Here is a 13,191-nt window from a genome sequence, read left to right on the forward strand (position 1 = left end):
TCAAGGAGAGCATGGGGACTGAAATGTGCTGCTAGCAAAGGGCTGGTGTTGTTTCACTCCTTGAGTTGGCTTGGCAAAGCTTGCAGCAACGCCATCCATCCTTTGGCCATAAATGCAGCCCAAGATGGATGAGCGGCTCGGGGAGCACCACCACCCCATGTCACCCTGTATGGACAGAACCCAGCCTCTCCACGCCAGCAAGAGGCCAAGCACCAAAGTCAACAGCATCCAAGTGGAGGGATCCTGAAAGATGAGGGAATATCAAACCATCTCGTTGTTACCTCCACCAGCGCTTGTTCTGCCTAGCCAAGGAAGAAGAGCACCCTGCACTGTGACCGCAGACAAGAAGCCATCAGTGGCCCTGAAATCACTTCTTCCTCTGACGTCTCGACTTTGCAGAGCAAAATGCTCACTAACATCAACCTGGACTGTAATGCATTCGTCATGCTAAAATCAGAATGAGAAGAATTGCATGTATACATACAAATAGTCAGATTATTAACAGTGGCATAACATTGAATCCCACTGTTTTAATGTGTATTTATGTAAGAGCAAACTCACCTGTCAACAGCTTGGGGTTCTTCAGGAGGAATAGCTCTGTGTTTGAGGAACCGAAGCGTTGGCACTGTGATCACTTCAGGGATGTGCTGGGAACCAGCAGATGCTGGTTGACAGGTTGTTCCAAGCAGACAGCTGGCAGGAGGGAAGGTAGCTGAGCAGGGTGAATGTGAATCGGGCAGGAGGTGAAAGAACAGGAACTACAGCTCCTACAAAGAAGAGAAAATTGCATTGATACTAGGTGCATGCAACCAGATGTCAGCTGAAAATCTCTTTAGGAATAACATGGAAAGAAACCTGAATTATTTATCCACTGGCCATTCGCTTTGTAGAACATAAGGGAATAAACACAGTGGCTTTCCCATGCCTCAGCCCCAAGCACACAGTATATTTTGAAGCACATAGAGAGGGATACTGCCTCAGCTTCCACTTTGTTTCAGGAGATGGGGATGTGGATGCAAAAGCAAGGACAAGAGAGACGTCGGCTCTCCAAACTCTGAGACTCCACTCCACAGTAAAATATTAACAGCTGTAAGTGATTGTTTTGCTGTATTATGTGAAGTCAAAAACCTTTTGAATCATATTTTGCAGTGAACCTGCCTTTGAATCCACGCATTTTATCATTCCACAGCAACACATACAATTTCAAACAAACAAGTGAACAAACCCAACGATAATGGCCTGAATCTCTTATCAGTCGGTTTTACACTGGCGTAACTCCATAAACTTCAGTGGAATTAATCTTGATTTACACTGCTGGGAGAGCAGAAACAGGCACCATAAATAGCTATATACCGATGCAAGGCGCTTTAAAGCAGAAGCAGTCGCACCAGATCTCCTGGCAGCAGATGAGGATGAAGGCATAAAAAAGGTTTCCTGGTGGTGTTAATCCGTGGGCACGTGGATAAGCCCAAAGTAGGAGATGGAGGAGTTGTGCCATCAGCCAGCACTGCGGCGTTTGTTGGATGTGTCCCTACCGGTGGTTCACAAGATGGGTGACAATGAGGTGTGCTGCCTGGTGACAGCATCCTGAGAACCTCATTGCTGAGGCAGGACAGCCCAGGAGGCAGCTGGTGTGGGTTTTGTGTAGAGGAGGTGTTGGCTGTAGGGCTTCAGGAGGAACCTCTGGTCTTTGTGTCCTCAGTGGTCACAGCCATGGACACTGATGGTGACCTGCCACCAGCAGTCCTATACTTAAGGTGAGCCCACAGCTGAGCTCTGGAAACTGCTCTTGTCATTGAAGTCAGGAATGGGGTGTTTAAATATTCCCTTGGAGGCTCCCATGTGTACCCATCAGAGCATGGGCTTGCTTGGTCCCTGGGATGTGGATGGGTGTATTAGGCACAGCAGCCGGCCTAGGGAGAGGTGGTAGAGAAGCAGCCCAGGCTTTGTCCAGCTGCTCATCCCAGTCTTCACACCAACAGGGAGACAACTCAACCATCTCTTGCAGGCAATAAACTGTGTACTCACTGTACTCCCATTCTTGCTCCTTCAAGAGTAAGCCCTACAGATTAAGCTCAGGTGAAGAGCTCCAGAAGCAACTAAAGCTGTGTACCTTGATAATATTTCTGTTCTCTTTTCACTCTGACCCTGTCTGACATCAGCATCAACACGAGGTTCATTAGAGGTGATGCTTCATAAAGGGAAGTTGCACTTCACACGGAGAAAGCCTCGATCTGAATGCACTTCAATTAGCAGAGTGCAGGTCCCAGGGCCTCCTGGATGAGCTGCAGCTGCAGGGATTAAGGCAGGGGGATCTCCAAGCCAGGGAAGAGGATCAGGGTGGGCTTTTGCTCTGTTTTTAACTCCTACCCTTCCCCCTTTCAGCCACTTCCAGCCACCCTGCCATGACTACTGCGTTCCTGTATATATCAGATCTTCAATCAATGAGATCCAAACCCTAACCTCATTTAGATGTTTTCTCAACAAAGGTCAAAACTTATCTGTCTGCTGAGACCCCTTCACTCTTAAGGGAAGCGTTTTGCTGTTAATTAATTCATTCAGATGAAACCAGCAAAAATGTCAGTGTAACAAATTAGATACTCATTGATTATTGGCTTAAAAAAGAGTTAAAAGTTCTGTCCTGGAGAAGTGGGCTAGGCAGGTCTTTAAAGTGAAACACATGTCATCCTTTATTGTTCATAGAGGCTCTGGAACTGGTACTTTATCTGTGAATATGTCTATAGAAATTCTCTGTGTCTCTATTCTTATCTGCCTGTAGGCCAACGTTTGGAGGAGATAGGCTAAATTCAGCTATGACCTGGCTCTAGAGTGACCAGAGGTCACCAAACACCATCAGCAACAGCTTAGGGTCCAACATGCAGAGCTCCGTGTCCTCCAGAGACATGCATTAATAGAGTTACAGGAGATGCTGTCCATCTGCCAGCAAGGAAGGGACATCCAACTCCATAAAAGTTGGAGTTGAACTTCACATTCCTTATGGGTCCCTTCCTACTCTGGATATTCCATGATTCTGTGATTCCACAATATAAAGCCATTCACTGCTAGCATCCTTATGCAACCCCCAAGCAGGATGAGCTGCATCCCCCTCTCTCCTTGTACCAGCCTTGGGTTGTGTCTTTGCTCATCACAGAAGAGCCACAGGAGGATGGAGCAGCAGAGATAGGCAGAAAAAAAGACATTTGCAGCTGAGGCGGGATGCAAAGCAGTGCTCAGGGACAAACTCAGCAGCCTCCAAGAAAGAAAAACTGGAGGCAGTGGCAACAACTGTTTTGAAAAGCACGGTGCGGCCACCGTCAGGAGCTGATTTAAACTGTGCGTGTTTTAATCAAAAATCTGGATTGAGGATTAAGTTTGAGAAAGAAATCACATAGCTGTATTTAATTAATCGAGGCTTTAAGTGACCTAAATGGAAATACTCTATAATGATAACTTCTTCGCTGGCTTGAGACAGGTTGTACTGATGATATGTATTATGTTTCCCCTACGCTGAAATACCCACGATTAGTTCCCTACCTGGGAGAGTCCCTTTGCCCTAGTAAAGCCTCTTTAGAACCGAGAGTATAAGTGAGCACAGCCCTGCCCTGGGGCTCTCCATCACCCTCCTACGAGGTCTGCACAGCCCCAGCCCCTGCCCACACACAGCACCTCACCAAGCCCATCTCACCTTGCCATCGCATACCACTGCCTTTTGAAAGCTCTCATTCACACCTGGCTTTTAATAAAGCAGTGATGTGTCTGCTTTCTTCGACAGCAACATGAGGACACAGCAAACGTTTCTTCTATCAACTCCAGACCCCTCTGAAAGGGAGCATGTCTGCAGCCTACTTAAACTACAACAGGCATGTCCTTGGCGAGCAAGGATGTGGTGAAATACATGCTTACATCTGAGGTTTTGTTGTTTGTTTTGTTGTTGTTTTTTTAAAAAGAAAGGCTACATTCAATGGCAGAAAAAATTGATTTAACCACATAAAATGTTACAAGCAAAAATCAGAGGTTAGAAGTAGAGTTGAAATGCAAACCATTACCTCCATTATCCAAAACAGGCTGTTTATTTACAGCAAGAAACTGCAGAAATGACTTGGCTTAATTGTAATTAAAACCTTTTGGTATCTTTAGAGCACCAGAAGTGTTCCACGCAAAGGTAGTGGGGCCGTGAGATGCTACGACTTAGAACAAGGACATCTTGGGCTTCAATGAGAACAAAACAAAACCCTGACAAACAAGATATTAGCTAAAAACAATTCTGACTATGGTTTGTAATTGAATTTGTAAAAGGCCATTCAGCAAAACTAGAGCTAAACTACTCGCAACACGTATTAGCTGAAAGAAGCATTTCAAGCGAGAAAGGATCATCCATCTGCTGGGGATGACACGGAAGCTGTCTGAGCTCTGTGTGCCTGCTTGTGCACCTGAGCCAGCATCACACAGCCCTCACTCCTCCCTGGACACCTCTGGGTCTTTAGCACTATAGATTCCAAGGCCCAGTTGATCTTTCTAGGGCATCAGCTAAGACTCAGAAACAGAGAACTTTCCCATCCCATCCCATCCCATCCCATCCCATCCCATCCCATCCCATCCCATCCCATCTATCCCACCCCACCCCACCCCACCCCACCCCATCCCATCCCATCCCATCCCATCCCATCCCACCCCACCCCACCCCATCCCATCCCATCCCACCCCACCCCACCCCACCCCATCCCATCCCATCCCATCCCATCCCATCCCATCCATCCCATCCCATCCCATCCCATCCCATCCCATCCCACCTTTTCTACCCATCCCATCCATTCCATCCCATCCGTTCCATCTAAAGACTGATGCCAGAGCTGTTTGTTTCCATTGTGTTTCACAGCGAGCCCTGGATCCGTGCAGATTTTGAGGCTGGCCCATAGTGTTTTTCCACCTGCATCAAGGCAAATCAGGTCCAGAACTCCATCAGGAGCCTGGGAAATAAGGGAAGGAGGCATGGATGTCATCCTAGCAACTTTTTGTATAATAAGGCCAAGGAAAATGTTCAAATACAACAATTTAGTTGTAGTCAGAGCAGGTCAGCATGCACTTAGGCTGAAAGACATTACTCCCTGAGTCTAAAAATTGTGTGCCTTATCCATGCATCACTTTCTTCCAACGTTTGCAAAGACAAACCTGACAGTTGAGCAGCTGTACCCAGTCTGGCACTGCATGCAATGGAGAGGAGAGGTATGCTCAACAACATGCCTTGTGCTAACACCACCATGCCCTCTTTACCCTGTCTGCAGTATGTTTCCTCTGACTTGGTCTGCATGCTACAAGGTACAATTTGGGTAAAATATAAGTATGCTGCCTGCAGCCACACATTAAGCCAAGACAAAGCTTCAGCTGGGGCTGTATCCAATTCTTTGGCAAATCAAGGATGGGAAAGGACACGCGGGTGGCTTGCTCACTAACCCACGCTCTCCCTGCCAAAGAACTGTGCCAGAAGTTATCAAGAAAGCCGCAAAATGAAAGCATGATATGCTGTGGTAATTATGTGTGCTTGGGTATAGTTTTTTAACAAGCATTCTGCCTTTTGGTAAATATTCTTTAGCAACTCTGTTGTCCCATTGCAGTGCAGTTGGCTGTAAAAAACGATCTCCTCATCCTTGTTAACACTGTCAGTGCTGCTCCTTGCCAGCTACAGGAGGGCTGGAAATAGCTGGGGTGTTTGGAGGAGCTGAGCTCAGTGACACTGGTGAGCATTCAGTGACTTTTTGAAGGGGGCAATGATAACATCACCCAGTGGTTACTCACAAAAGGTCTTCCCCATCTATAACAAAGACAAAATTCCTTTCAGATCCCTCCAGCAGAGAGACATCTCTTGGATGTGCCACCAGCATCTGTCACTGTCCCTGTACCAACCACGCAGTTTCCAACGCATTCATAAGGAGCTTTGAAAAACTCCTTCCCTTGCACAGTAAGAGTCATCTGTTTGAATAAATACACAAACCAGTTGACTGGAGGCATGTAAATATTTACAGGGCGTGCTCAAGGAGGGCCAGAAACCAATACATCACCTGAAAGAAGAATACATGCTCAGCGACCATAAAGACCTGAGCTTACATTTGCCCTGAGCAATTACAGTTAAGTAACTGCAATACAAGCACATATTTAAGCACTTATGCAAGGAAAAGGGGCTGATGACCTCGATTATATTTGCATTGTGTTTCCTGTTGTTAGCACTTCCTCGGCGGAATGACTGCAATACATCTTGGGCTCCAATCTCATCTGCCAGCTCCATGAGGCTGCAGCCAGTCACGGGAGAGGTCCAAAAATGCTTAGGAGTCGAGCTGTATTTCTTCCTGAGCTCCTTTCTTCTCCCATCCTGTCTCAGATGTTACTCACGTCCCCATGGTGCCATGCAGAGGGGCTCAGCAGGAAGAAATTCACCCCAGATCTCCTCTGAACATCACACATCAGGTGGGCAGCCACTGCACTGTCTCATTGCAGTGTCCCACTGCCAGGTGGCTGTGCTGAAATGGCATGTTTCTGAATGGTTTGATTGCTGTTATTTAACAATCTCATTTTTCAACCTCAGGACTCCGTGCAGCTATGCACCCCACAAATATTAAGTTCTGGAAGGGGAACTTGGAGTGTTGAAATTCATCCAGAATAGTGCCACAGAAATGATCCCATGGACGGAACACCTCTCCTACAAGGTCAGGTTGAGAGCTGGGGCTGTGCAGCATGGAGAGGAGAAGGCTCTGGGGAGACCTGAGAGCAGCCTGTCAGTATCTAGAGGGGGGCTGTAAGAATAGACAGACTCTTCAGCAGAGTCTGCTATGATAGGACAAGGGGAAATGTTTTCAAACTAAAGGAGGAGAGGTTTGGAATGGACATAAGGAAGAAGTTTTTTACACAAAGGATAGTGAGGCAGTGGCACAGGTTGCCCAGAATTGGCAGATGCCCCATCCCTGGAGACACCAAAGGTGAGGCTGGACAGGGCACTGATGGAGCTGTGGGTGTCCCTGTTCATTGCAGGGGAGTTGGACTAGATGACATCTAAAGGTCCACCTCAATTCAAATAATTCTATGATAATTAAGGTGGTGTTTCCTCCTGCATGGGCATGGGGCGAAGGCTCCTTGTTACAAAGAGTTTTCATGCTATTTTGCATGCTTCGTTCAGCACACAGGATGTCTTGGGCTGGGAATGGTAAGGTGGTGAGGGAGAAAAGAAGGAAAGAAAAAAAAAATGCTGTGGAATAAGCTTCCCTAATTCTTGGAACGTGAAGGTTTAAATATTTTTAATGGCTTTTTTCTGTGTAACGCAACTGGAGAACTTGGTTGCAGCAATATCTTGGGGCAGTGAATCCCCTAAGCTATGTAAGAATTGTTCACAAAAGTGTATTTTTATCAGTTTCAGTTCTGTTGCCTTTCAAGTTTATTCAGTGTCCCTTTGAATGAGACACTCTTGTAATTGTCTAAAAAAAAACGTGATTGCCTGCTTGACCTTCTTTATGCCGTTTATTGCAGTCATTTCATTTCCTATTCATTCTCTCCCAGGAAAAAAAAAAAAAAACAAAAAAAACAGAGACAATATCATCACTCTATCCATACTTGGAAGTATTTGTATTGCCTGTCTCGAAGCCTTTGTTGTTTCCTTGTTTCCTTATGGATGTGGCACAATCAGAACTTCACACCAGCTTCAGTGTGGGAGCAGGTCTCACTTGGGAGCAGTGTCAGCTCCTTCTACCTCTATGGCCTGTGGTCATATTGCAGTTGTAGTTTCTCACCCCTTCAGTCGAGAGGGAAGGAATAGAGAATAAAGCCACTGTGAGACACCAGCTTGCCCACAGCCCACTGCCATTATCTTATCCTTGCTAATCCTAATGTCACTAGCAGCTCCACGTCCAGCCTCCATGTTCTTGTGAGTCCTCTGCAGGTCTGTGATGTCCAGAGCAGATCATCCTACTTACTTACAGGACACTTGCAAAGTCAGATAATGACCGAGATAATGACTTACTCCAGAATCCAACTCTGTAGTAACAGTGAGCTTCAAGCACTTACTGCAACCTTTCACTTCTCAGTAGAGTTGGCTCTTGACCCATCACTGTAGGATACCTTAGCCACCGAACGGACTCCTGATGTGATATACTGAAATATTTCAGCTTGGAGCTGATGAATTTTCCTCCATGATATATGGTTTCCCTTCTATTTTTTGCATGGAGTTTCTCAATGCTTATCTGGTCACTGTTCTGACTTACCCGTTGCCACCGAGCTCAGACCTGCCAGGTAGCCATTCCCAGCCTTCCTGTGTCTCCAAGATCCATTCAACAGGTACTGTACAACAGTTCCCCAGGACTGGAGCAAGCACAGCACCCATCCCACACGCAGACAACCATGTGTCCCAGCACAACTGCAACACTGCACTCCACCACGTCATTCACAAGCTGGCCCTGCTTCATTGTCTTGATACGTTCCACACAGAGATAGAATTTCTTCCTGGTGTTGGACGGGTTGTCAATGAATGGGATGAAGCAGCAATGAATTACCAGCCTTCTGCGGGGGAATATGGGATGGGATGTGGTCCAGGACCTGCCAAAGCTCTTCCCCAATTATTCCAAGGTTTTGCTGTTCAATGACAGGCACAAAGCCCTTCCTCTAGGCTGGATGCATTCTCCCTGCAGCGCTGGGGGCTTTTCCCAGCCTAAGAATGAGAGACTGGGACTCAGAAGAGGTAATCTTTTAGAACATAAATGGCCAGGCTGATTTACTTCCAAACACAAACAACAACAAAACAGAACAACAACAACAACAAAAACCTGCTGTTGGGCAGGGAACTTGTCTGCCAAGCTTCAACAAAGCAAAATTATACAGCAAAGTTACAACCACTTTAAATACCATTGTTAGCTTACAATGGAAAAGCTGGCAGACCGTCAGCTTAAAATTGCTCTTCCGAGTGGTGTTTCACCATGATACATACCCCATGTAAGTCAAAGATCCAGACAGTAAAATCTGGATCCCCGTGAAAAATTACACACAAAAATGATCCTTGGCCGCATCTCCCGTGGTTTGCCCAGCTCTCGGATGTTTCCAGAGTTTTCTCCAGTAGCTCACTCCCCTCCACCAGTCACCTCCCTCCAGAAGCATTCTGCCAGAGCCACGCTTATTGCCTCCCAGTGCTGGGAAATTCCCTTCTCAAGCACAACATGAGAAGAGGAACAACAAAAGTCTTGAGCTGAGCTTGAAGAGATAAGCTCTGATAAGTAACAAAAAAAGAACACTAAGATTATAGTCAAGGGACCAAACTGGAATGCAGCACTGAAGTGCCTAAAGCCCTGACACTGACAGCAACAAGGAGACATCTCAATAAATTACTGAAAATGTTTGTTACTACTTGCTTCTCCTTGGAAGGTTGCAGAAGAGAGGACAGATCTCAGCTTCTACGTTGGATGACCCTTCTGAGGAGCGTGGGAGTGCTAAATTCTGTCAGTGCTTTCTGAGAAGTCACAAAATGGAACCACGGAATGGCTTTGGTTGGAAGGGATCTCAAAGATCGACCGTTTGGAGGATTTCTCCTGAGGAGCCCAAAGCAAAGCCCACCCCCCAGCAAGCCATCTCTTTGGCAAATCTTGGCCAGCGCAACAAAATCCAGTGGGGCGTGGGGTGCAGAAAAAGGAAATCTGATGGTGCGTGCATGGACCAGCTTCAGCTCTCTCTGATGTTGCTCCTTTGCCATTTTACATGTCTCTCTCCCCAGCTTTGAGGGTAAGTGGGATGGAGCCTCCCATGCCATCCAGGTTGGAGGGGAGCAGGGAGGTGAAGAAGAGCCACAGCCCATTTCTCCTCCCCAGAGTCTGAGCCGGGCTGGGATGCAGCATCGCAACACACACACGTTTCAGAGATGCTGTTGGGGTGCAGCTTCTGACAACCTTGTTCTGCAAGTTCACGTGGAGCTGAGAGAGCTGTGGTAAGCCCCGTGCTTCGTTTGCATTCATTTTCTTCCCAAACTCTCATTACCCAAAAGAGAAAGAGAGAGGGAGAGTGAGTGCATTCAAGTGGAAATGGTTGGAGTGCACTTAGAGGAATTTAGCCAAAAGGAAAAGGATAGATGATGGTGGCTTTTTTTTTAATTTTTTTTTATTCTCTCCCAAAAAAAAAAAAAAAAAAAAAAAAAATCCTCCAGAACTTAAAACTGTTTTAATCAGCTGAAAAACATACGTGGGCTTTACAGCTCTGAGACAGCTTGCACAGGCTCTGATAAATGCCTATCGCTCATTTGCATACGCTAACAGCTACACTTTAATCAGCCTCCTAATCCCTGATGATATTAATGAATTTTTTTTATGCTCTCTCTCTCTCTCTTCCCCCCCCTCCCCCCGTTCTTTTTTTTTTTTTTTTTTTTTTTAGTATCATGTTTGCTAATTCAAAACCGATCAGCGGCTTCTGTGTGCCTTTTTTTATGCAGGAAATAATGGGTGAGCTTGGTACTCCTGTTATCCTGCTCTCACAAATAATTAAGACTACAAAGGGTACAAATCAGTCTGAATGCACGGCACAAAGGCTCAAGCTATGCAAAGGTCTTTTTCTCTCTCTCTCCTCTCTCTCTCTTTCTCTCTTTTCATTTATTCCTTTCTTCAGACAAGAGGTGGCTCAGGAAGACACTTAGCAAAGAAATGAACCGGTCACTCCCAAAATGAAAGAGTTTCCCAACCATTTTAAATGCTCCCGATCCGCATTTGGACTTGTTTACTCACGCTGTCACTTGGCTCGTCCTGCTTTCGGGAAGGAAACAAATGCCTGTTGGAAAAGTCATTGAAAACCTGCACCTTTGTTTTGGTGGGTTTGCTTTGCTCTTTGGGAGGGTTTGGCACGGGGAAATGCCCCAAATTCTGAAGGACGTAGGCCTGGAGAGGTATTTTTTACAGGGAAAAGGACCGGCGGACCAGCTGAGTCCATTGGATACGGAAAAGAAACACTGCATAACCCCAACAAGTGTAGGGGAATTGATCCAGCTGCCAAAGACCTCGTGCAAGCTCCCAGACCACCAGGCAATGCTTCCCTCTTGTGGCCAAGGTCAACTGGTAAATCCAGCTGCTGCCTGCGTGCAGATCCTGCCCTTCTCCACTCCCACCCTTGGGTGCAGCCAGGAAGACCGAAGGTAAAATGGAGCTTGCATCAGACCCACAGCAAGTTGCCTCTCAACACAGTGGAGTGACTGCTTTCCAAGAGATCCCTCCTTTGGAGCGCCTTGTCATAGAATCATACAACCGTCCAACAGCTTGGGTTGGAAGGGATCTCAGAGATCATCCAGTTCCAACCCGCTGCTACAGACAGGGCTGCCAACCACTAGGTGTGACCTTGAAATTAAATCAAGTACAGAAGTAGAATTTCTGGATGCTTCTGGAATTAACGGACATTGTGAGACTCGTTGCTCCACAGACCAACGGATGGTCAACAAAAGTACTACAAAGTCTGGTAAGTTTGGGAGGACCGGTACGGTGGAGCAAACAGAGAAGGATCTCAGAAATGTTCTCCCTCAGTGTTTAGTGACAGAGGACTGATGTGAAACCTCCAGCCCTATCTTTGACAGCTACCCCAGTAATTCAGTAAGCACCACGTGAAGTCACACTGGAGCAGAGGGGCAAAACAACAGCAGATCCTGAGTGGGTGACAAAACCAGGCTTTATGGAGTGCAGAGAGAAACCAGCTGACTGGGTTAACAGCAATTAGGAGTTTTCATTAAAGTGAGCAAAATAAGGATTTGCATAGACCCCCAAAAATGGTACGGCATCAAAAGAAAACCTGCAGGCATGTTTGAAGTGCGCGAGTCTAGACTTGTGAATTCAAGAGGATTTTCACATTAGGAAGCTGGGAAAGGTTGATACAAAAGATGCGTTCTCAATCACGCGTTGGGAAGATGCAAGCAAAGATCTCTGAAAGGTTATCTCAGCACTTACATCCTTGAGGTCCCTGCCAACCCAACCCATTCTATGGTTCTGTCATTCTATGATCTCACCCAGATCTCAGAGAAGTAAGGTGGGAAAGAAACACTGGCAGATGATTTGATGTTTGGGATGACCACGAGCATCAACAAAACACGGAAGGACTTAGGTTCTTTAGTGGAGCTTTTGCTGTTAGCCAGAGGAGAGCAGATGAATCAAGTCAGGTACAGGTACTCGGTAGCAAAACAGCTTGCCAGGTCCAGGAGGAGCTCAGATGGTCTGTGCAAACCTCAGACCAGGAAACTGCTGGGGATTCGTGGGAATGTCAGTGCAGGTTTTCTGGCAATATTAGTGTTGCAAGCTATGACAGAAGGTGAGTCAGTGACCGAGACCCTCGCACAAGGCTTGGTACAATTACATAAAGATCTCCCTCTGAAAAGGAGTTCAAGTCAACTAATCTCTCATGTCTTACAGTGAAGAGGCACTGATGAATTGCAGAAAGTCCAGAACAGCCCAAAGATAACTGGAAATAGAATAAGGTTTGTTGTAAAGAGAAACTGTCAGAGAAACATCAACGCTGGAACGTTTTGAGGTTAACAGGGAGCTTAAGACCCCAGCAGATGCAAAGTCAATTTGGCCAGCGGCTGCCTTGCAAGATGATATCTGAGCCACTGTGTCTAAAACATACCAAAACTATGCGTGCATTGAAAAAGAAATACTGGCAATTGTTTTAGATCATGAGCGTTTTCATGAATATGTTTATGGGTAGAATTCAATCAAGGTAGAAAGAGACCATAAAGCACTAGGAGCCATAGAGCAAAATCCATTGTACAATGAGCCACCTGGACTTCAGAAAAATGTAATGAAATTGCAAAAGTACTCATTAAATGTGAAATACAGGCCCAGTAAGGAGCTTAGCAGATACGCTTTCAAGAACACCTATAAATAATGAAAGCAATGAACTGCAGGAAGAGGAGTTTGAAGTAAATATGAGTCAAGTACTACCCATGTCTGAAATGAAATTTGACAAGTTCAAACAAGTAACACAAAATGACCCAAGTTGACAACAGTTTGGGGAAAGTAATTCTACACAGATGACCAAAGGAAATATCGAGCCAGTGCTGAGCATAAAAACTTATTGGGACTGGAGATATGAAATTGCAGCAGTTGATGGAATTGTGCACAAAGAACATCCTGTCATAACACAATATCGACACGAGGTCAGAAATGCTAAGTGTTTTTCTGAGACAGAATCCTGTGGGTTACT

The 13,191-nt window shown here is 46.0% G+C and overlaps 1 protein-coding gene across 1 annotated transcript in view; it reads right to left on the reverse strand.

The window, feature by feature from the left end:
- The window catches only part of TBCCD1 (TBCC domain containing 1), a 93,905-nt gene that overhangs the window by 35,079 nt on the left and 45,635 nt on the right, over positions 1-13,191 (reverse strand). The window contains exon 7 of the transcript XR_014885470.1: positions 562-767. The gene's annotated coding sequence lies outside the window, so the exon portion shown is untranslated. The remainder of the gene's footprint in view (positions 1-561; positions 768-13,191) is intronic.

This window comes from Meleagris gallopavo, chromosome 11 (genome assembly GCF_905368555.1).
Source record: "Meleagris gallopavo chromosome 11, MGAL_WU_HG_1.1, whole genome shotgun sequence".
In the NCBI taxonomy this organism is placed as follows: Eukaryota; Metazoa; Chordata; class Aves; order Galliformes; family Phasianidae; genus Meleagris; species Meleagris gallopavo.